The following is a 25,965-nucleotide window of genomic DNA, read 5'->3' as shown; positions in this document are numbered from 1 at the left end:
AAGTGCCAGGGTAACTTCAAAGCATGGGCAAGGAAAATAACTGAGATGAAAGATAAATCATAGCTACAAGGTGTGAGGAGACACTGTGTCAAGATATGTCCGTAGAACCGTGTTCAGAAAGGTGATGTTCTTACTTGAACTTTAGAGTGCAGAGTAAGAATGAATGACTGCTTCCATACTGAAGCAGTATTTCTGTCCTTCCTGATGTAGGACATTCTCACAGGTTTGTGAAAGCACTTCTTAACAGAAAATAATGCTTTCAACTGGTTCTCTTACAGTATATGCTAAAAGCCCCAATGAATCACTTCCAATCCCCTCTGTGTCAAGTGAAGACATCTCACCAAGTTACTTCCCATCATACAGTCAATATGGAAGCAGTCATTCTTCATCCTGAAATCCAAAGTTCAAGTAACATTATCGTCTTTAAGAACACAGTTTCTCAGAACACTAGAAATGGACCTACCTTATGACCCAGCTCTTGGGAATTTACCCAAAGAAAGCAAAAACACCTACATGAAAAGATCTGCATATACACCTATGTTCAGAGCACAATTTGTAATAGCCAAAACTTGGAAACAACTCAGATGTCCAACAACACATGAGTTGCTAAGAAAAGTGTGATACACACACACACACACACACACACACACACACACACACACACACACACTGGAATCCTACTCGGCTGTTAAAACAATGACATCATCTCCTTTGCCTCATCTTGGATGGAACGGCAAGACATCATGTTAAGTGAAATAAGTCAAAAAGAGAAGGACAACTACTGAATAATTTCATTTATAAGTGGAATTTAAGAAGTAAGGGCAGAGAGGGAAATCACAAAGCAAAACTTGGACTGGGCCTGGTGTCTTGCACCAAAGCAAAGGACTCTGGGAAACGAAAAGGAGGAAACCTTGAGGTCCTGCCGCATGACGCACTGGGAGATGAGAAATGATACACGCTCCATAAGTCACTAACTTCCCAATTAAAGATACTTTAGCAGAAGGATAAGCCACATAATCAATTGTGCAAGAAGCTAAGGATGTCAGAAAGCAACACATTAAAGTTACATGGTCTTTCTGTTCAGTGTGAAAAGAAAAGGCATTTCCAAATGACACACCAAGATTCTGAGAGCAGAAGACAGAAGGAACTGATTACAAGACCCCAGATAGAATTCCCCACTGACCACCATTTTCATCAGTGAGAGCCTGCATGTTCCCTGAAAATAAAGACTGGCCTCACGTTTATTCATAGGCACACAAGAAAATATTCAAGATTTACCAAGAGCTTCTTAGTTGGCTTTTTTTTTTTTTTTTTAACATTCAACTCTGGAATACACACTGGGCCTCAAATTGGGGACCTGAAGCACATGAGACGTATGTGCTGAGCTACTACTCCGGCCCACTTCACTGATATACTAGCCAGATTTGCCTTTTTCTTTTTAAATTATCTTTATTTATTTGACAGAGATGGCCAAAAGTTTAGAGGAGGGGGGAAAGACAGAGAGGGAAAGACACAGATACCTGCAGCCCTGCTTCACCACTTGTGAAGTCTTCCCCCTGCATGTGGGGACTGGAGGCTTGAACTCGTGTCCTTGCTCACTGTATTATGTGTGCTCAACCAGCTGTGCCACCACCCAGCCCCTTAGCCACATTTTTCTAAGCCAAGTTTGCCAGAGTGAGCTGGGCAAATAATCTACTGATGAGCTGTGAGTCCTCTGTAAAACCTGTTGACTTAACATAGGGGTATTTACTTTTAAGTAGATCCATGTCAGTTTTAAGGGAGATTTAATTAAAAAGTTTAAAATTACCAATAACAGTAAGTTTTGACTCTTAGTCCCAGTTAGATAATTCAAAGTATTACCTGATGGGAAAGCATGGATGTTTGTACAATACAGCGGGGGGAAGTCCTTTAGAATGGTGCCTTTGCCAAACAGACCCAATAAAAACACTTTCTAATAAAAAGTTGAGATTCCTTTCAATGCTTCATTTGTTTAGAAAAAATGCAGTCTCAGGCACAAAAACACATTTTTAATAAAGCTGAAATGCACAGTGATTGTGATTTATTTATTATGCTTCCATTTTCTAGCACTTTTTATTTTTTCTATCATTCCCCACACTTTTAATTCCCCATGTGCTTGAGACAGGATGTGAAATTAAAACAACAGTCAAACCAAGTCTCCAGTAAAGAGCTTGCTTGATAAGTATGGCAAAGGTTTACGGATTTGTCAGGACAACATTCTTATGATTTGCTGGTAGCATAAAAGTAATTCACTACTGGGGAATTCTGACATCTCAGACCTCCATCTTGAGATGCTGGAAGGGAACTAGGGTGAACGTCTGATTTTAATTGACATCCTATTCAGAAAAAAAAAAAAGTCACTTGAATCATCCTGGCCCACTTGCCTTCACATTAGTCATACTGCATTTCCTTAAGCCTCTGAGTGTGTTTCTATGTAAATAAATTATGTAGTTCACTTGGGGATAGAAGTCACAGTATTTAGAGATTATAAAGACCTATTAGATCATCCAGTCTGGCCACCAAGAGATAGTCCCTAGATAGGGAACGTAACTGCTGATCTTTGCCAAGAGGCCAAGAAGAAACAGTTGGCAAGAATATTTTCCATGCTTTCTTTGTTTTACCTTATCTAGCAGTGCTTTGGTCACTTCCCAAACGGACTAGTGAAATCATCACTAAACAGCTCTACTTCAGGAAGACAACAAAGTTTAACCTATCTGAGTTGACAATGTTCAAACTGCATCCATTTGTTAGAGAGATGATCTTGTTTGCAAAATATGAACAGTTGAAGATTCTGCTGTTTATTTACTTATTAGATTCTGCTCTTTGAACATGCCAGTTTCTTTTTTCAGTAAGGAGGCAAATTCTTCCTAACTTTTCTCTAACCTTTTCTCACAATTTCCAGAGTCAGTAGATATTAAAATAGTGTTTTGCTCAAAGTAGGAAATGAATACAATATGATAACATCCTATTAACTTTATGAATTAAAGGATTTTCTATTTAGTAGTTCATGAATTTGGAGGTAATTTTAAAACTTAAAGTATGAAAAGTTTTAGCATTATGGTAAAATTCAAAAATCAGATCAGCAATATGAATCCCAAAGAAATAGTGGAGATACACATCCTGGTAATATTTTTACTTTCTTCTCAATTTGTAAATACTACTTCACTCATACCTTACGTGTTTTATCTACATTACATTTAGAAAATTACTAACACTAGCAAAGATTTGAAAGTCATATATATAAATAAAAACACAAATGGGAAAAATGATAGTAGGCTGTGAGCTGGGAAAGTATTGGGAAAACCCAATCTGTACATTTTAAGCAGACACAAATCCAGCAAACACAAATCACTCAATTTATGAGGTAATATGATTTTTACTGAGTGAGAATTTCCAGAGTGTGTATATTTATATTATTTATATTAAAAATGCTGTTGAAAAAAATAAAGTGGTCCTTGACTTCCTAAAGTCTACATCCTAAGCTGAGAACTTACATTCCACTTAGACCTACAAGAAAGTTGAGGGTTTCAGAGGAACTCGGTAAGACTCTCCATGCACATACAGGGAGTGAGCACTGTGAGCTACGCCCTTTGTAGGTATTGTAACAAATTATAAGGGGGTGGGGATGCATTGGATCGACCTTCTCGTGGTGCATCCTGTGAGTACCCATTTATTGGGGAAACTGACGATCCTTCCTAGCCGACTGAATCCACATGGATCCCAGTCACTTTCAAAGCCAGCAACAAGCAGACATCAGGCTCAACCTGACGCTGTTGACTGGCTACGGAAGAAGGGCAAACGCTAGAAGAAGAAGAAGGGGGTGGGGGTCGGACGATAGAGCAGTGGGTTAAGCATGCAGGAGGCACAAGGACCAGCTTAAGGATCCTGGTTTGAACTGGGGAGCTGCTTCACAGGCAGTGAAGCAGGTCTGCAGGTGTCTTTCTCTCCCTCTCTCTCTCTTCCCCTCCTCTCTCCATTTCTCTCTGTCCTATCCAACAATGATGACATCAACAACAATAATAATAACTAAACAATAATAAAACAACAAAGGCAAGAAAAGGGGAAATAAATATTTTAAAAAAAATTATAAAGGAGGGAGGTCTGGTAGTGGTGCATTAGGTTAAGTGCATACATTGCCATATACAAGGAACTGGGTTCAAATCCCCAGTCCCCACCAGCAGGGGGGAAGCTTCTCAGACAGTAAAGCATCATTGAAGTGTCTTTCTTTCTCTCTCCCTACCCCCCTTTAATTTATCTGTCCTGTCAAGATAAATAAATACAATTTTCAAGATGATAAAGAAGGTATTGGATGTATTTGTTGCCCTTTCAGAACTGATAGTATTATGGAAGAGATAAATATCTACTATCCTCCCTCTCACCCCCCCCCCATCAAAGAATGTGACTAAATTAACTTTTGTTGACTTTTTCTATAAAATCAGAAGTGAAAGAAATAAAACAGTATACTCAGATGGGGCCAACAAAGAAAACTTAAGGTGAAAGAATTATTTACAAACATTGGGCAGGGTGAAGACAGGCTAAGGAGGGATGGTGACGTAACGACAAGGACAGAGAACGTTGCCACACCTAAATACGAGCATACAGAGTGAGGGAGAGGAGATTACCAGCTAGAGAAAGAAGTAGGCCAGTAACAGGTGGCTGCCACCTTCAACGTGGAATGAATCCAAGTCAACCCATGCCCTGCAGCAAGAAATTATTTTCTCTCCATCTCCCTTGGGTCTCTCACAAGTGGTTGCCTTTGGTCAAGCATACTCAGAAGTCAAATCGAAAAAAACAAAAAAGGGAGGGGGTTGTTCAGGTTTCCCAACCTCAACAAGGATTTCTGATGGTCAGAACCAGAATACAGAACAGAATGGGAACTGTAGAGGGGGAGATTTGTCAAGGCAGAGACTAGTCAACAGAAATGGCTAAATTTAGAGTCTTACAACTTCACTAGATAATGTATGTGCTGCTTTCAAAACTAAATATTTTGGTAGATTGGTTAAGAGCAGTGTTTAATTTACAACAAAATATTTTGGCACTTTTCCCTTAGATGAGATCACAGCCAATATTAGCATGCATTTCCAACATAAGTCAGAGAACATAAATGGTAGTTTTACCAATATTCTGTCAAGCTGAGGCCTCCAAGTTGTGCTTCTATATATTAAATAGCTATACAAGTAATTTAAAATTGCAAAGCTGACTTTAAAGCATACAACAGTCTGAAAATATGCTGAAAAGCCTGTAAGAAATAATTAAAATTATTTTTTCTTTCTTTATTATTGGATAAAGACAGAAATTGAGAGGGGGAGAGAGATAGAGAGGGGGAGAGAGACAGAGAAATACCTGCAGCCCTGCTTCACCACTTGTGAAGCTTTCCCCCTGCAGGTAGGGACCAGAGGCTTGAACCCAGATCCTTGTGCACTGTAATGTACGCATTAAACCAAGTGTGTCATCACCCTGCAAGAAATAATACATGGCATTTAGAACATTTTTAGCTTTGTTATAATTTTTTGTTGTCACCAGGGCTTACCTACTTTGATGTGACATTTTCTTTTCTTAGTCACAGAGATACAATACAAAGGCATTGAGGCAAAGTGAAAGAGGTCAGAGCACTAAACCTGCGCTTGAACCTGGGCTGTGCACATGGCAAAGCAATGCCCTATCTAAACGAGCTATTTTTGCCAACCCTGGATATAACCTTTATTTTAAAAAGAAAACTGATCCTTCATTTCTTACACATCCATTGTTTAAAAAAAAAAATAGTGGGTCTGGGTGGTGCACCTGGTTGAACACATGTTACAATGCGTAAGGACCTGGGTTCAAGCCCCTCAGTCCCCACCTGCAGGAGCAAAGCTTCACGAATGGTGAAGTAGAGCTGCAGGTGTCTCTCTGTATTTCTCTCTTTTTATCTTCCCCCTTTCTCTCAATTTCTGTCTGTCTCTATCAAATAAATAAAGATAATTAAAAAAAAAACCAATATCGATTAACCAGATTAATCTCTGCCTTTTGGTGACAGAAAGTATTAAAAGCTTTCTGCTCTCCTCCAAATAGCTTATTTCCCATAAATTCATTTCGTGACTTTCTGTCTGGTCTTTAGGGATATATTCTCTTTTAATTATGTTTGATTTAATATGTGTTTTGCATATTGGTTCCAGTATTTCAGTAGCATTTCATTACTCAATAATAAAAAGCTACAAACAGATTAAAATGCCCAAGCCCTCAGAGGGTGCAGAGCACACACTGTCAGAGCTTTGCTCATGCTCTCAGGCTGCCTGCTAGCAGCTGACCAGAGCAGCATGCCTGTCACCCTGCAGCCTTGCTACTCGGCATGGTCTGCCCTGATTTGGAATGCAGGTTGTGACTTGAATGCATACACTTACTTCACTCAAATTTTAAAATGGCGACCACAGAATGCTTGGGCCTTATTAATTAAACAATGAGTTATTTTGGCATTCCTTCTTGTCATTTCTGGATTTGATGAGCTCTTAAAGACATGAAATTTGTCTGCCTTTGATGCAACTAAATCAACAGTGTACTAGCTGGGTTTGAAAATAGGTCTAGAAGCTTCCAGTTCAGAATAAAAAGTCATGCAAGCTCTCCCACTACCCTCTCAGCCTCCTAACAAAGCCAGCATAGTTATCTGACATGACTGAGTGGTAGCAAGTTACGGGGAGCTTCCCAACCCTTCAAAGACTATATAGAACACACACGATTTGATGATTCCTTGGTGAATCTAAACTTTGTAGATAGCCTCCCAAATCAATACTTCATCCAGAATTATCACAGCATGAAAAGTGTCTAGGTCCTGAAAAGGTGGGACATCATGATTTTAGCTTCTGATCACAGTTCATAAAGTATTAAACAACAACAAAGTACTACAGAATAAGAAGGCTTGAGGCCTTCGGTAAAACTTCCTCAAGATGCTCCCAAGTAAATGGGTAATATGAACATGAGAATATGCCCACAGATAAGATCTCTATACGGCCACCATTTAAAACTTGGTTTCTTTTCGGATAATTTTCAAGTGAAATTTTCAGCGTCATTATGTTCATGTGGAGTCTTTCTTGCCATACACAGATGTGTCAGTCTACATTTCTTTTCTTTTAAATATTTATTTATTTATCATTGGATAGAGATAGAGAGACATTGAGGGGGAGAGAGATATAAAGGGGGAAAGATACAGAGAGATACCTGCAGCCCTGCTTCACCACTTCTGAAGCTTTCCCCCTGCAGGTGGGGAACCAGGGGCTTGAACCTGGGTCCTTGTGCACTGTAGTGTGTGCGCTTAACCAAGACTGCCAACACCTGGCCCCTCTACAGTTTCTATATCGGAAACAAATAAAGGTCAGCAAGATAGTTCACCTGGGGTGATGCCGGCTTAACCACACAAACCCCAAGTTCAAACCTGGGAGGAAGTTTTGGTTCTGAGGTGTCCTTCCCTCTAACTCTTTTATTCTCTCTCTCTCTCTCTCTCTCTCTCTACCAGAAAAAAAATTCATTCTGGGAATGCTGTGTACTCAAACCCCTGTGGACATGTAATTCTGTAATAAAAAAGAAAAAAGAAAAAAAAATTCATTCTAGAGGTGAAACCCCATGATGACCAGAAATAGTAATAATTATAATAAGTAAATAATAAAATAAAATATGCCTTTATCATGCATGTGGATATATATGTGGAACATAAAACAAAAATTGGCAAATAGGAAGAGAGAGCAGGAAAGAGGGAAAGAAAGCAAAAGATGCAAGAGGCGCAGCAATCAGGAAGGGAAGAGTCGCACCCATGCCGTGAGACGTCTCTGCTGGTGGCAGACCTGGAAGACACGCCATCTCCTCCTCAACCCTCCACCCCCATGTAGAACGCTGCTATCCTTATCCAGTGTTCTTCTCTTTCCCTGAGTCTCTACCTTAAGAAGTTAAGTCTCACTTCCTCCTGCTCAGGCCACAACTATTTAAGACAACAACAGAGAGAAAATGGAGGAGACAGAGCCTCCCCTCTAGAGAAGACCCCAGAGAAACAGGCATGATGCTGCCTGAACATCTCCCCTCCTCCACCCTCCCTCAATGCACCGCCATATAAAGAGGGTGCTCATGTTGTAAAGATGTCATATATATTTTCTCTTCACTTAGAGCTTCCTGAATAAAGAGATATCTATTTGTCTCCATGGTGTTTTCGCCATTAACAGTATCAGAGCTGCAGGAACACAATGGCAGATGTGTTTTCCGTTAACCTCTTGACTCAGAGATGTCCTGATGCTAAATGTTATTGCATTTTGCATTAGCACAAAACAGTGGGAGTTCTGTGACTGATAAAAAAAGGGTTGAGAAGGGCCACAGAAACTCTCGTGTGCGCCATACTATAGTTGGCAGTAGATCACCAAGCACATAATTTTTGTTTAGAAAGAGCACAAACAGGAGCCAGGGAAGGAGGTAGTGCATTTCACATATCCCATTCCTGTCCACCACTGGGATAATCTCTACTGTAAAATGATATGCAGTGTGTTTTGACAGACTTTGTTCATAGGCATTAACTGGACAGAAGTTAATTTACTTTTCTCTATTACCCTGGTGATCTGTAAACCATGGAAGGAGAAAGGGATTAACATTTATTATTATCTTGGGCTACTTTGCGCATGACCCTCTGTGTCTTTCACTGTGAGTAACCATTGCTGCAAAGTATTGCTCCCCATTCTGTTGCTGTCTCTTTGGTGGGCCAGAGGCAGAACTGGGACTATCTCCTATGTTATCAGACAGGAGGACATGGAAGCTAATGCAGATTCTAATCACCACAATATAAAATTCCTTTTTTTAAGGGAGAGAGAGAAGAGAAAAGGAGAGAAGAGACAAAGAGACCACAGCATCAAGCTTCCTTCAACGTGGTAGGGACCAGGCTCAAACCTGGGTTCCACACATGGCATTGAAGTGCACTAAGTAAGATAGAATTCCTTAATGTTCACCCCCGAATTGCATGATATTCTACATGAAAGATGCTTCAGAAATTATCCAGTTCTAAGTCACGGGTTTATGTATTTGAACACTGATTTCCAGAACATGTAAATGATGAGAGTATGACAGAAGATCTGGCGTCAGCACTCATGCCCTCCAGATGAACTCTCTTCATAGGGGCTATTCCAGGATGCTTCTGCTGAGGGGTCCTTGCAATATGGGGGCTTATGGGACCACACTCAGTGCCAATATGGCCCTGTTTCTGAACTGAAGCTTCACAGGACTACATTGCAGGGCTCTGTATCACTGGTCACTTCCATCAGGAACACCATCATAAGCCCTTTTGTGGGTATCTCTAAGCCTTTGCCCTCAGTGGTAGGGACTGGCCCCCCTCTCTGAAGGGAGGATGAGTCAACCTGCTTTGCTGTTCCAGGAAGACAGGTCCTGAAATGAGTGCAGCCTAGAATGTTCCAAGCTGTGACCATGGACTGCAAGCTCAAACTGACAGGGCCTCAGAGGTTATACAGGCTTCTCTGCTAAATATGAATACACATGGGCCCCAGGTCAGGTCAATGGGGTAAATAGTTCATGGCATTTATACACTTTCCTCATAATTGAGAACTACTCTTCTGCTCTAATCCAGTTTTCTAGCTCTATTCTCAATTCTGACACCATCTTCCCAGACAATATTTTAATCCATATGCATGTTGGCTGTTGGGCTCAGGCAAAAATTACTAAAGTCATCGGCCCCTTGGTACATAGCTAAAACAGACTCCTTGCATCTTCCCACCTGAAGACCCCTAATTTCATCTGCTCTAGCCCTACTTTTGGTATCCTGTTTACTAAATAATTTGGCCTGCTTTGTATCTTACGTAACCTTTCTGCCACCAAGTTGCAGGTGCTACCATGACACCATCCTGACTTCCCTGGGCAGATGTCCTGAAGTCTCACCTCTCCAGAGCCCTGCCTCACTAGGGAAAGATAGAAACAGGCTGGCGGGGGGTCGGGCGGTGGCGCAGCGGGTTAAGCGCACGTGGCGCAAAGCGCAGGGACCGGAGTAAGGATCCGGGTTCGAGCCCCCGGCTCCCCACCTGCAGGGGAGTCGCTTCACAGGCAGTGAAGCAGGTCTGCAGGTGTCTATCTTTCTCTCCCCCTCTCTGTCTTCCCCTCCTCTCTCCATTTCTCTCTGTCCTATCCAACAACGAATTGCGTCAACAAGGGCAATAATAATAACCACAAGGAAGCTACAACAAGGGCAACAAAAGGGGGGAAAATGGCCTCCAGGAGCGGTGGATTCATGGTGCAGGCACCGAGCCCAGCAATAACCCTGGAGGGGAGAAAAAAAAAAAAGAAACAGGCTGGCGGTATGGATTGACCTTCCAACATGCACAACATATCCAGTGGAGAAGCAACTACAGAAGCCAGACGATCCACCTTCTACACCCCATAAAGAATTTTGGTCCAGGAGGCCAGACAGTGGCGCACTGGGTGAAACGAAGCATAAGGACCCATGCAAGGATCCCGGTTTGAGCCTCTGGTTCCCCATCTGCAGGGTCACTTCACAAGTGGTGAAGCTGGTCTGCAAGTGTCTATCTTTCTCCCTCCGTATCTTCTCCTCCCCTCCTAATTTCTCTCTGTCCTATCCAAAAAAATCAATCAAATAAGCAAACAAAAAAAAGTAGCCTCCAGGAGCAGTGGATCCGTAGTAGCGCAGGCATTGAGCTCCAGTGATAACCCTGGAGGCAGGAAAAAAAAAAAAAGAATTTTGGCCCATACTCCCAAAGGGATAATGAGTAAGGAAGTTTCCAACAGGTGGGACACAGAACTCTGGTGGTGGGAACTGTGTGGAATTGTACCCCTGTTATCTTATAATCTTGTTAATATTTATTAAATTACTAAGAAAAAATTAATAAACTTTTTTGGTACATACTCCCAGAAGGATAAAGAATAAGGAAGTTTCTCCAGAACAGAACAGCATCTTGTGGGATCTCCCAGGACCTTGCCTTCACCATAAAGCAGCCCCAGTGTCTGAAGGGAGACGGGGTTATCCTGCCCTGTCACTCGAGGAAGACTGGTCCTGAAATGAGTGCAGCCTGCAATGTTCCCACCTGTGACCATAAGCTGTGAGCTCAGACCAATAGGGACTCCGAGGTTACACAGGCTCTGGTGCCAAATATAAATATATATTTGCATATATGCCCTGGGTCAGGTAGATGGAGGTAAATAGTTAATTTTATCCGGACATTTTTTTTTTTCAAGAATGGGAGCTACTCTCTGCCCTAATCTAACTTTCTAGCCCTTTTCTCTACTCTGACAACATTCTCTCAGTATTCTGATCCAACTTCAGGCTAGCTATCAAACTCAAGCAAAGCTATCATAGTTGAGTGCCCCCAGGAACATGCCTAAAATGGACTTCTTAGCTTTCTTCTGCCCTAAGATCCCTAATTTCATCTGCTCTAATCCTACCTTTTGATTCCTTTTCACTAGCCCTTTTGTCTCAACTTTTGTCCTGCCACCTCCCAGACCTCAAGTTACAGATGCTACCATGATTCCATCCTGACTTCCCTGGGCAGATGACCTCACCAGTGTGTCCTGGAACCTCGCCTCTCCATTGCTCTGGCCCAATAGGGAGAGATAGAAACAGGCTGGGGTATGGATCCTCCTGCTAATGCCCATGTCCAGCAGAGAAGCAATTACAGAAGTCAGAACTCCTACCTTCTGCACCCCCAAAACAACCTTGATCCATACTTAATCCAGTGATAGAGGGAGAAGTGATAGGAGGAAGGTAAGAGGGCTTGGAACTCCAGCTCCATCAAGACTGAGAGAGAGAGAAGGAAAAGGTGAGGGATATATGGAGGTAGTAATGCTATCATGAGTGGCTTAGAGGGGAAGAGAGCATTGGATCACGAAGAAAAGGGGGGCAATTATGTGTAAATGCAGACAGACAGTTGTAGAGAAGATGGTTGGCCCATGTCTACAACCTCAGGGGAACTGTGGTGGATTGCAGTGGGGAGACTGAAGATTCAGAACTCTGGTGGTGTGAATGGTGTGGATTTAAACCCCTGTTGACATGTAATTTGTAAAATAAAAAAACAAATAAACAATTTATAGCAGAAAAAAAGAATAAGGAAGTTCTCAATGAAGGGGGTAGGACAAGGAACTCGTGTTGGGAACTGTTTGGAATCGTACCTGTTATCTAACAATCTTGTTAATCATTGTTAAAGTACTATTAAAAAATAAAAAGTAGTACTATGTACTGCTACTACACTGCCATATACAGAACTTTACTTATCTAAAGATGAGAACCTGTATTCAAAAAATACTTTAAGATTTATTTACTTTATGATAGAGGGGGAGAAAACAAGAATGAACAGAGAGGAAGTCTAGTAAAATAGCTCACTTGGATAGTGTACTGCTTTGCCATGCTCACGATCTCGGTTTAAGCTTGGCCCTCTAATATTGAAGGAAGCTTTTGTGCTGTGGTGTTCTCTCTCTGTCTCTGTCTCTCTCTCTCTCTCTGTCTCTCTCTCTCTTTCTCTCCCTCCCTCTCTCTCTCTCCCTCCATCCCTTTCCCCACCCCTCTCTCTCCCCTCTCTGACCATCCTAAAACTGAGGTGCATTAGGTTACAGAGAACCTGGCAACCCAAGAGTGTGCTGCACACACTGACAGCATCAGCCTCCTTGAAAGATGGTTAGAAATACAGAATTACAAGCCCCATCCAGACTTACTGAATCAGAATCTGCATTTTAACAAGATCCCAGAAGATTCATTAAAGTTTATTGAACACTATTTAAGGGAAGCTTTTGATAGAACTTGAAAGTACCACTGTTGGAATAGAAGAATAGGTCTTTCAGTGGGGCTAGGACACGGAAAGCAAGAAATGAAAAGAAAAGTGTACAGTGGATGGGAATAGCAGCGAGAGAGGGCATTACTCTTCACAGTCAAAGCTCTCACTAAGTACTTAGAAAATACAAATACTGAATTAACAAAACCTGATTTACTCCTGGGGTCTTCAATAACCTGGGAGAAGGTAATGAGCCAAATTCAACTTTGAGAAGGGTTGTGCTTGTCTTTATAAGAATGTCTTTAGAAATGCATACTTCCCCAGTACAAGGGGGCCAATTACATAATCTCAAACTAATTAAATGTCTTTACCAATAAACTGAGTTGAAAAGGCCCTGATGCCCGGAAATCACAAAACAAAACAAAACTAAACAAAAACCCAATCACCTGTCTTGCAGAAAGCTTATAAATTCACCATGCTAGCAGGCTAGAGTCTTGTTCATTTTTGTCACTAAAATATGCCTTTGATTGATGGAGAAAGTTAAGAAACCAGCAACACATTTATGTTCTGAAGTTTATCACTGTGCTAGAAGACAGCAGATCAAACAAGATTCTGAAACTAAAACGACATTTATACTACCCAGGTAGACATTATAATTCCTTGAAGGTGTTTTGTTGAAATGTAGCATGCTGCAAACCCCCTGTAAGTCCCAGTATTTATTAACAGAAACTATAGTGGTTATTTGTATTAATGGTATATTTAGGATTTCTTGGGTTTAGGATGACTACAAATTATATAATTTCAGAGAGAAGTTTCTCTGCAAGAAAAGAACATATAATCACCAAAGATGAAAGGACTGAATTATTTTAAAGAACACCCCCTCCACTACAGCTGGAACTAACACTAAGATGCGTCTAAAGCATATTCAATATTGCTTTTCATTGAATTCCCCAAACTTTTGTCTGACTATAGGTTACTGGGAATAAAATCCACTATGGCCTCCTCAACATACAGCCATTCTAAAAGCAAACCCGGAATTATTTAAACTCTGGTAGATACAGCATTATTCCTAAGGCAGTGGGGCTGAATAATATGAGAATTATTTTGTTTTCAGCAGCAGGACTCCAAATACCACTTTACCCTTGGGATCTTGGCTGTGGGAGTTCACTCAAGCTTACACCACTAAAAAAGAGAAGAACTTACTGTCTTGGACAGGAAGATAATTCAATTAATAGAAACCTTATAAACATATGAACAGTAATAAATACGTCCTTCTGGGGCTGGGTAGTGACGCACCTGGTCGGGTACACATGCTGCAATGCACAAGGACCCAGGTTTGAGTCCCCAGTCCCCACCTGCAGGGGGAAAGCTTCACAAGTGGTGAAGCAGTGCTACAGGTGTTTCTCTCCCTTCTCTATCACCTCTTCTCTCTCAATTTCTGGCTATCTCTATCCAATAAATAAATAAAAATAATTAATTTTTAAAAAATCTTTAAAAATACGTCCTTCTATGCCAAGTAGTTACAAATGCTTAAGAGACAAACTCTTATCTAGCACAGACACAGGTAACATGGCTGAGTTTCATGTAAAATTCATGGAAATATGACAACATAATGGCAGCATCTTCTAGAGCATGGCCACTAGCCCTTCTAAAGAATGGATGGGGGCAGGTAGTGGCGCACCTGGTTAAGTGCACACACTACAGTGCATAATGACCCAGGTTCAAACCACTGGTCCCCACCTGCAGGGGGGTAATGCTTCATGAGTGGTTAAGCAGGGTTGCAAGTGTCTTTCTGTCTTCTCCTCTCTCTAGTTTCCCCACCCACCTCAATCTCTCTCTCTATCCAATAATAAGTGAGTAAGTAAATAATATTTTTTTAAAAGAATGGATAGATGAACTAAACAAGGATGACCACCAAAAAAAAAAAAAGTCTTATTCCTCTTTCGGCAGACTTTCAGGGTGGCCAGAAACAAATCCTGAAACTTTATGCTTCATTATCAAGCTGTGGCTGATTTACCCTGACCTATAGCAATGTAACAGTGATTACACTATGATTCATCATGAAAATATCTCACCGTGAATCAATAGGGTGCCAGGGAACTCTCTTCTTTTTCTTAAGGCAACTTAGAGCAAGAAGGCTACAGCTAATGGTTTCAAAACCCACTATCTTTTACACACATCGTATGTTAAAATGCCAGAGGCTAATGTAGTGGGTGAAGTAAGTCCCCTCTGATACCTGCATTTCCTATTGAAAACTGTCTGGGTTTGAAGCCAATCCAACTTAGTCAACAGACTTGGATTTTCGTGCTGGTTTGCTGTTCACATACTTTTTGTAGACTGTGTAAGTTCAGTTGAAGATATACAAAATGTTCATTACTTATGACCTGGGTTATCATTAGGAAAGGATCAAGTCCTATATGATATAAGCAATACCCATGTTATTACCATTGCAGTCTCTGAACATTTTTCCATGGAAGTTTAGAAAACATCCCATTGATAGGGATACAGGTAGCATGTAGACAATGACCAGGTTAGCCTAAAATCCAAGGTGTGAGCTCACAAACATGATGCTTACATACTGCTGGGGATGTACTAGGATAAAAGGTCTCTACTTACTTGCAATGTGATGGAACCTAGGAGAGTGCAGTGTGATTGCAAAGAAGGCTTTGATTTCTTAGGCCTTCTCAAGATCATGCAATTTGCCAGGAAAACTTCTAAGGCCTTCCACATAAGCAATAAACTTGGCCATGCGACTTCCTTTAACCAATGAGGTATTGACAAACATAATGAAGACAAAAGCTTTCAAACGACAAACCATTTGGTAGGTCTCATTCTTGTTTATCTGCCTTTACCACCAGAATGTTCTAAGACTAGCCTATTGCAGGACATTGGCACATGAAACAGAACTGAGCTACCCCAGTCATACCGGTGAACACAACCTATGGTTGACTGCCAGAATGAATGAGACCAGGCAAGACAGGGAAAACTGCTCAGTGTAAATCCCTGACCCACAGACTCATGAGCTGAACAGATGTCTACTGCTAAATGTCATGGTGGGGGGAGGGTTACATCATTCTACAGTATTACTGTGGCGGTAGGAGACTCATATACTGAATCTCTCAAAGTCTCTCTATCTCTCTTTTTAATAAAACAAAACCAGAATATGAAAATACAGCATGGGTATAAAAGTTAAACAAACCCTACATTCTAAAATACCAGTAAAATAACTATGTCCAATCTTACCTTTCATAGGTTTTCCTAGGGGGAAACACCCTGGAGAAATCATGGTCATTCTCGACATGTTGCTCTGTGCACGACCCAAGGAAAGCTAGGAGGCTGTACAGTTATCTCCCTTGATGTAATTCTAAACTATACAACCTACTACCTCAACCTGGGAACATGCAGTCACAATGGCTGGAAAGCTACTATTTCTTAAGCAATGAAATGGCAAGTTAGTCTTAATTTTGTTGTTCATGCTGTTGTCACCTATGTGGGTCATTCATGAGGCCACACACCAAAGGGTCTGTGAGTAGAGAAAATGCACAAGTAGACCAATATTTAAATTTGGACAACTGAAAAAAAAAGGATTATCAAACAAAGCTTTTTTTTCTTTTGAGGGGGGAAGCTGAAAAACTGGGGTATCAAAATAAATAAGGGAAAATAGATCAAGCAAAAACAGTGGAAATATATTTTTCAAAGCAAGATTCTGAATAAAGTGGAGATAAACAATATAGGATGACAGAGGACCTAGTGGGGGTTGTATGGTTATGTGGAAAACTGGGAAATGTTATGCATGTACAAACTATTGTATTTACTGTTGAATGTAAAACATTAATTCCCCAATAAAGAAATTAAAAGAAAGAAAGAAAGAAAGAAAGAACAATATAGAAGCTATGTGGAACATTCACTCAACAGTATTTATCATTTTATCACGATTCACGACTCTTTCCAGGGTTAGCTGTTTTCAGTACTTTTTCATACACGATGTTGCCAATAGTTTAGTGATGTATAAAAATGTGATACTATTATTCTTTCTTTATATAGAAATATAAATTTCCCTGTTTGCATTTTTAAACTAGGCTTTCACTTTATCCCCAGTTAGATGGTGGAGAAACAGAATGGCCCTCAAGAGCCTGGTGACTTCCCATCTCTGTGTGAACTCATATTTGGTTTGCTTTATAATTTCCCAGGAAGATTTATTTGTGATCCAACTATGGCAATCTCTCTTCATTGCTTGTCTGGAGTCTGGTTTTACCTGATAATGGCTGCTCCTTAAAGGAGCTGAGCCTAGACATACAGACATGGAGTGGTATCTGAGCACCCAGAATATATAACATTTGGTGATAACTGTGGTACCAATAGTGTTCAAAAGATGGAGCCAAGTGCCGTAGACTCAATGCTTCTTCATGCACCCTCACTGACCTAGAGAAGGACTTAAGTCTTCCTATGATTATCTCATAATATATATATAACTAATATAACCCGAAGAACACTGCACTGTAATCTGTCTGTCTATCCTTCAGTAGACCTTGGGCTACTTGGATATAAGTCTGTGCTACTCATATTTATAACTATTACCATTGACATGCCTAGTATTGGCACAGAATGGGGATAAAAAAGTTACTTGCTGAACAAAGGGACTGTGTGAGGCAGGGCAGGTGGTAGCACACCAGGTTAAGGGCACATAGTACAAAGCACAAGGACCAGTATAAGGATCCTGGTTAGAGCGCCCGGCTCCCCACCTACGGGGGGGGGGGGGGGGGGGGTCACTTCACAAGCAGTGAAGCAGGTCTGTAGGTGTCTTATCTTTCTCTCTCCTTCTGTTTTCCCCTCCTTTTTTGATTTTCTCTGTCCTATCCAACAATAACAGCAGCAAAACAACAATAACAACAAGGGCAACAAAAGTGGGAAAATGGCCTCCAGGAGCAGTGATAGCCCTGGAGGCAGAAAAAGGAAGGAAGGAAGGAAAGAAGGAAAGAAAGGAAGAAAGAAAGAAAGAAAGAAACTGTGTGGTGGTGCACCTGGTTGAGTGCACATGTTATGATATGGAAGGACCCAGGTTCAAGGCCCTGGTCCCTAGCTACAAGGGGAAAGCTTTGTAAGTGGTGTAGCAGGGCTACAGGTATCTCTCTTTCTCCCTATCTCCCCCTTCTCTCTCAGTTTCTGGCTGTCTCTATCTAATAAATACGTTTTGAAAAAGGTAAAAAGATCAAAAATTTAAAAGAAGACAGAACATATAAATGGATAAAGTGGAAGTGTAATCAAATCTAAAATTAAGTGCAGGGCCAAAGGTTTTTACGTTTCTTTTTATATCAAGCCCCTTCCCTCATTCTTTCACTTACACTATAGCCCCAAAGTTAGGTGGACATACTACCCAAATCCCAGAGAGACAGTCACAGAGTGGTTCAATTTCACCTGGCAAGTTTGCTGTAAGTCCTAAATTTCACAGAGAAACTCAGGGAAGCACTGTGAATCCTCTGCCTCTAGATACTCACTCATAAGATGTAACAGTTGCTTGACAGCAACAGAAAATATGCTTAGTATATTATATTCATTCCATTTACTTGATTTGTAAACAGGATGTAACTTATGGATGGAAAACAAGGCAGTGGAGGGGCAAGTAAGAGAGGTTTTGATGTGCGAGAACGCCAGTTTACTCACTTAGATATGTAGCTCACACAGCTTTTAGGTGTTTGGAAATGAAAAAACAACTTCTTTCCCCATCGACAGTCTTCTTCTGGAGGTCAGTGGCAAAGAAGATGTTGCTCTTAGAACACTAATGGTTTACAGTACCCTGTGCCTTTGATTGTGTGAATTTTCTTGTTTATTTACACTGATTTTGGCCCATTATCATGTATTAGTGCAATTATGGCTCATTACATAATTAGTGTAAATATTTGTAGGCATGTAATAACAACATGCAATTATGATATGGAATGATGTCATAAAATTCTTATTGAAAAGAGGAAAAATAAAATAAGTAGCATTTACAGGAGAACAGTAGTTCTATTTCTCTAAAGAAAATCTGTTGTACTCTAAATTAAAAAAAAAAGTATATTCCAAAGGTTTTCTGAACATGTGTTACAGACTCTCAGTCTATTGAACACTGAGGTCTTAAATGCTACCAGGAGCAACTGCCCAGATGAATGGGCAGATTCTCTTCAAATAATGCTATCAGTATCTGAGGCCCAGGGGGTGTAGGGTTTCCCATTTAACACCTCTGCATTTGATTGAGAATCTCATAGCTGGGCAAATGTTTTGGCTAAAACATGTGATTCATTTAAAATGGTATGGCTGACATACAGTTCTACAAAGAAGCTCTTGACCTGTTTTTTTTTTTTAAGTCAGCTAGGTCTCCCCACCCTGTAGTTGAGTACGAAACACAGAGTCAGCATTCATGAAGGTTGATTGAGTGACAGCAGCTGAATCTTACCATTTTTCTGGCCACATGGTATGCCAAGTGAAAATCCAAATGTCTATACTCTAGGCCTCACTTTATTAAGCATTATTTTGGAGATTAGTAAATCTTTGAAGTCATTCATATTGACTTCTGTAAAATTTCAGCATTATTATATGAATGAATAGCTTTTAAAATCTCCGTTATAGAGATGAGGGCACATTTGATGAGATTAACTATCGTAGCAGACAAGGATCCAGAAGACTGAAAAAATACTGGGGGTAATGACTTGGTCAACATATTGAAATATCTTTTTTTAAAAATGTATTTATCTGTCATTGAATAGAAATTGAGAGGGGAGGAGAAGATAGAGAGGAAGAGAGACAGAGAGACACATGCAGACCTGCTTCACCATTTGTGAAGCTTTCCCCCTGCAGGTGCGCCGGACCAGGGGCTTAAAACTGGATCCTTTTGTACTTTTTTTTTTTTTTGCCTCCAGTGTTATTGTTGGGGCTCAGTGCCTGCACTACAAATCCACTGCACCTGGAGGCCATTTTGTTCCTTTTTTGTTGCCCTTGTTGTTGTATTTATTGTTATTGTTGTCACTGGACAAAACAGAGAGAAATAGGAGGAGAAGACAGAGAGGGAAATAGATACCTGCAGACCTCTGCTTCACAACTTGTGAAGTGACACCCTCCCCCCCCCCGCTGGTGCGGAGCCAGGGGATCGAACCAGGATCCTTACTCAGGTCCTTGCACTTCACGCCATGTGCACTTAATGGACTGGGCTACCGCCTGGCTCTACCTTATGCACTTTAATGTGTGTGCTTAAACAGGTGCTCCACCTCCTGGCCCCCTTCCTCCCTTCCTCCCTCCCTCCCTCCCTCCCTCCCTCCCTTCCTTCCTTCCTTCCTTCCTTCCTTCCTTCCTTCCTTCCTTCCTTCCTTCCTTCCTTCTTCTTTATTTTTTATAGAGACTGAGAAACAGAGGGAGAAAGAGAGCAACACCTAAAGCACTACTCCACTTGTGCAGCCTCCCCCTGAAGGTGGGGACTGATAACTTGAACCCAGAGCTTCTCTCATAGTGACTTGTGTGCTCTGCTGGGTGAGCCACTCCCTGGCCCCTTCACCTATTAATTCTGAAAATCTAAACAAGATACTCTTTCACAGCTAAATATTAGTCCTCTCAAATTCAGAGATGATTAAGTTATTTTGTCAAATACAATTACTGAATTTTTTCCCCAGCTTAAAGAAACAAATCTAGCAGGGGAGATAGCACAGTGGTTATGGAAAAAGGCTCTCATGCCTAAGGCTCCACAGTCCCAGGTTCAGTTTCTTGCCTCATCATAAACCAAAGCTGAGTAGTACTTTATTAAAAACAAACAAACAAACAAACAAAAAAACAGAGCTAAGCTCTTGTTTGTAAAACAAACAAGAAACAAATCTAAACTAGACCCTGGTGTCAGAGGTTAGTAAATACATACTGGCAGCCGTGATTTGAGAATTTTAACAAAACTGGTTTGGTTCATACCCGTTCTCTCTATACCTTTTGTGCAATGATGACTACTGAAACTTATTTTTAGTTTTCTGGGAAACCCTTACATCATTTCACTTTCTACAACTTCCTGTAGGATATTTGGTTAACTCGGAGGGAGTCCAAAGGAATACTTAATATCTACAGAACCGTTCATTCACGAACATGGAAGAATGGAAAAATACTGAATTTCATCACCATGTGAAGTCTTTAATATCCTGTTTCTCCTGGCCAGTGTCCAGGAGCTTTGGCTATCCACTAGAATATTTTTGTAGTCAGGTGAATCAATATTGTTTCTTCAGTTTAGAGGAAACTAGAAGAGGCTGGCTATTCTGCATAATCTTTTTTTTCCCCCTTAAGGTAAATGGGTCTGAAAGACACCCTGTAAAAACAAAAACAAACAAACAAAAACAGCTTAGACTAGATGTGGCTTACTGTAGCAGAGTCCAGGACTCTGAAAGGTGGAACCAGGATGGGGTTCATGGGGTGCTGGGACCCAGTGCAGGGTGGCAGAGGAAGGGCGTCAGCTGGTGATGGGAGTGGTACACAGGTACTGCTCATAGTGACATAAGAAACTGCTCGTGTTGGGGCTGAATGGTGACACACCTGGTTGAGCTCACGTTATAATGTGCAAGGACTTAGGTTCGAGCTCCAGGTCCCCACCCGCAGAAGGAAAGCTTTGCAAGTGGTGAAGCAGTGTTGCAGGGGTCTCTCCCTTTTTTTTTTTTTTTTTAACCAGAGCACTGCTCAGTTCTGGCTTATGGTGGTGCTGGGAGACTGGACCTGAGACTTTGGAGCCACAGGCATGACAGTCTCTTTGCATAACCATTTACTACCTATCCCTACTCTTGTCTCTCTCCCTATTACCGTCTTCTCTCTTGATTTCTGTGTCTCTATCCAATAAATAAATAAATTAATAAATTAATTAATACTCAGGTGACAGCTGTCATAAATCATTATTCTCTCCCAAGAAAATGTCTTGGAAAAAAACAATTCTTAAGACTGTTGCTGAAAAGGGAATATAGGCAACTTGGTCCTCCCTGGACTCATGGATTCCAGTGACCTATGAGTTGAACATTTGATAGCAGGCCAAAGGGATGATGCACTGAGCTCTGTGATTTCTGCCTTTATTCAGGAAAGACAGGAGTTTAGCTTGCTATACTAAGCCAACCCACTTCAAAGAGGAATGTAAAACTAGTTAGGTAAATTTTCGATTTAGTGGGTGGACAGATGCCTTGAATGTGTGATATACTCCAATGAGGGCAGTCTTTCCCCTCTGGAGGTAATGTCCCATCAGTCCACAATGAAGCAAGAATTTCTGGGCAAACTGGAGACAGAGGTCTATAGACTGTGCACGAGAAATGCAAAGGAAGTGCAGTGTCCACAGTGCCTTCTTCTCCCATCAAGTATCTGTATGTCATCTGCACCCTGGCCTTGCAAATCCCAGTAAAGGAATCCTTTTTACATATTAGGTGGGAGAAAGAATTCTACCTATCCCTATAGCTTTTCAGAGGAGACAACATTTAATGACATAAAATACATCTATTTGAATTTCTATTTGATTTTGACTTTACCTGAAACTTTTGACTTTTTGCTATAAGAGGATACTTATGCACACGCGCACACAAAAAGTGGGTGCACAAGCTTATGATCCATATCTGATCAACTTTTCACCCTGGGTTCTGTTTACAGACTCTTCAGCTCACATTGTTGAAGTAAGGCAAATATACCAGTTTTGCTTTGATCTGTAATCAGTTTGGCTTTCCACGCCTGGCACAACAGTGACTTTTTAAGAGGCAAAAGGATAAAATTATTTTCATTCCAGTCTTGTAAACATGGCGAAGAAGACTTATAAAACAACTTTGGCCAAATATTAAGTTGGACCTAATACACAATTTTTTGTCTTTTTAAATTCTTTTATTTATTTATTTATTTGCCTCCAGGGTTATTGCTGGGGCTCAGTGCCTGCACTATGAATCCACTGTTCCTGGAGGCCATTCCCCCCCCCCTTTTGTTGCCCTTGTTGTTGTAGCCTTGTTGTGGTTATTATTGTTGTTGATGTCGTTTGTTGTTGGATAGGACAGAGAGGAATGGAGAGAGGAGGGGAAGACAGAGAGAGAGGGGAGAGAAATATAGACACCTGCAGACCTGCTTCACCACTTATGAAGCAACCTCCCCTACAGGTGGGGGGCTGGTGGCTCAAACTGGGATCCTTATGCCGGTCCTTGCGCTTTGCACCAGGTGCGCTTAACCTGCTACGCTACTGCCTGACCCCCACTTATTTATTTTTAATTGCCACCAGGGTTATTGCTCTGGTTTGATGTCTATACAACAAACCCACTGCTCTTGGTGGCCATCCCCTCCCCTTTTCTCCCCTTGTACAGGATATGGAGAAATTCAGAGGGAAGAGGGAGATAGAGAAGAGAGACAGACATCTGCAGCACTTGCTTCACTGCTTGTGAAGCTTTCCCCCCAGCAAGTGGGGAGTGGGGGCTCAACCCCAAGTCCTTGTACATGGTAACATGTGAGCTTAGCCAGGCGCTCCTGACCCCCACCCCAAATTCCCTTTTATATTCTTGGGTATACAAAGACATATAAAGACTAGGCAATACATTCGCCCTTCACTAATTTTCTTCATAAGGATAAGAATTTCTTGAATTGCAGCTGGGGATCAGTGGATAAAAAGTAGTGCAATGAAGCACAACCCAAACTAAACTAGAGTAAAATGGGCCTTGCAAACAAGTCTCTGTCACTTTCAAATAATAATAATAATAATAATAATAATGATTTAGAAAACATTTAGGTCACCAGAAAACAAGACAAACCAAGCAGTGTGTATATATTTACTCATCACTCAGCTATATGCTCTTAGTCATCCCAATTCTTGCTGTCTCACCCGGGAGCTCCTTCTCTTCATTTGGTAGCTGACAGCAGTTATACCAGATACAGGGCTTGAGGGCCAACCTACGACTGAGAAACTGATCCATTTCAGAATAAAAGATCCCCTTCCTCCATCATGACCCCACTTTTATTTCCATTTCTATCACTCTTTTCCCCATTCCTACCACTCTTACAGGAAACAAAGGGCGAGGGGGAGAAGAGGAGAGGACTAGAAGGCGTACTGAGAGGCTTGCCGGCCAAGCACACGGTCTGTGAGAGTGCCTACCAGACACATACCTATAGACACAAGCTTGTGTGGACTATCACCACAAGTTCGGATCTACGGGTTTGTGGCAACAGGCCTCAGTGTCTTCTCTTGTTTGGGGGTGTGTGTGACATGTCTGAAAACAAAACATTAACACCATTCATCCACCAGATTCTGCCATTCAAGTGTTTCCTGACAGAGATGCAAAGATTTCATCCCGATCTTAAAAGCGCAGAAATGCGGCGGCATCTTCTATGCTCCTCCCCACAGACCTGCCCTTCTCTTCACCCACTCCACAGATACAGAGGGGCTTTCAGTGGGAACTCCGCCACCCTGCTGTTCAATATCATGCGACACTCAGTTATTCAGTCCTTGACAGACAGTCTGGGCAATGTGATAGTGTCGTGGCAAATCACCAGAGTAAAGACAGTTTTGTAAACTGCAGGAAGGACAAAGGGAGGGAGGGAGGGAGGGGAGGAGAGAGACATGAGACCCCAAATGAAAGTTCATTCTCTTAAATACTTGAAATAGGCTGGGAGATAGCTGAAGGTGTTGGAACGTAGTCCTAAGAGCACAGAGACTCCAGGTTCAGTTCGCAGGCACCATCAGAAGTTAGAGCTGAGCAGTGTTCTGGCTTCTCTTTGTGTCTCATAAAAAAAATTATTTAAAAAATAAAAGGTGTTTGCAAATGTAAGAAAAGGGTATTTTCTACTTATATTTGCATTCCAGATGATAGGTGAAAGAAACTACCATGGGAATTTATGAAAATGACTCTGGAGGATACCTATAGCTATGCTACACTGTAAACTCATATTCACAAGAATTTTGTATTTTCACTCCTCCCACTCCCTCCCCCAACATCATTATTGATCCCAAACCAGCACAGAGCAAGCTCAGGCATCTTTTATAAAACCTTATCCGGAAAAGAAATTGTATAATTACTCCCCCCCCCCAAACTGGTCAGGGAATGAGTCTCTGTCTGAGGTTTTCTGAGAATTTTACTTGTCAAGATAATATCTCTCCTTCCAAACCAATGTCCGGTATATAAAAATGGAACAATCAAGACAAAATTTCACTGGTAGCTCCTTTTTATGAGTTTCCTGAAGATGCAGTCTTATTTGTAAGCATTTCAAACACACATGATGCCAAGTACAATAATCCCCCTTCTTAAATGTTGGGAACAAAACAAATACTTTTTGTTGAGTCTTCATCCTTTTTGTAGAGTCTAAAAAGAAACTTTTTCAACGTTTGCTAGTAGTAGATCGTGGCTCTCAAACAATGATCTCCTTTGCCTCAACATATAAAGATTCATTCCCCCTGCCCCCAGGAATCTAGGAGACCCTATTAATCACACACACACACACACACACACACACACACACACACACACACACACACAGCAACTGAATTTGATAATTTTTCTGAGAGAAGAGTAAAAAGCAGACCATTATATCCATAATGTAAAAGGTGGAAGTGGGAGGCCAACAATATGACAAGTGGGAAGAGATGGTCCCAATCAGAAAGTCTGTACTACCTGCCTAGTTCATCAACACTGGGATGTGGGGATGAGGGCTTGGAGCCTATTACAAAGACTGTTCAAATGGAGAATTCTGTTGTGACTCTATGACTTGACATTTAGATCCAAAGAAATAAGGTAGTATATGGATGATGTAGGATCCAAACTAGTCACCTCAAAATGGGCTTGATTTTGTTTTTATTTTTTTTAATTTTCATTTTCTTAAAATAAAAGATTTAAAAATAAGCTCCCAGCATCTCATTTTCCACTGACCTCTCTGAGCAAGGCATAGGTATGAGCACTTCAACACTGTTAAGAACTGCTGAAACATGTGTGACATTCAGTCTTATTAAAATGGAAAGGAATATAGGCCCAGGCCCAAAGTGGTGAGAGCTAATTGTTATGATCATGCTCATTTAAAGGTATCAACACTACATTGTCTAGCAATAAGTGAAGACTTATCAAAGTATTACAGAAGTGGTGCCATTACATCTTCATAAATGGATATCTTCCAAGTCCACGGAAAGGAGCTCAAGGCTGGGTTTTGGTTGGGTGTCTGTCTCTGTCTCTCCATCTCCCATCATAGGACAGAGACAACTTATTTAAAATAGTTGGTAATTATAGCTTCC

General features: G+C 41.1%; 1 long non-coding RNA gene across 1 annotated transcript in view; it reads right to left on the bottom strand.

Annotated features, from left to right (window-relative positions):
- LOC132534982 (uncharacterized) overlaps nt 1-25,965 on the bottom strand; it is a 185,296-nt gene that overhangs the window by 110,280 nt on the left and 49,051 nt on the right. The gene's annotated exons all lie outside the window — the stretch shown is intronic.

This window comes from Erinaceus europaeus, chromosome 20 (assembly GCF_950295315.1).
Source record: "Erinaceus europaeus chromosome 20, mEriEur2.1, whole genome shotgun sequence".
In the NCBI taxonomy this organism is placed as follows: domain Eukaryota; kingdom Metazoa; phylum Chordata; class Mammalia; order Eulipotyphla; family Erinaceidae; genus Erinaceus; species Erinaceus europaeus.
The sequence above is the reverse complement of the archived record's forward strand: the minus strand, read 5'-3'. Positions and strand labels throughout refer to the sequence as shown.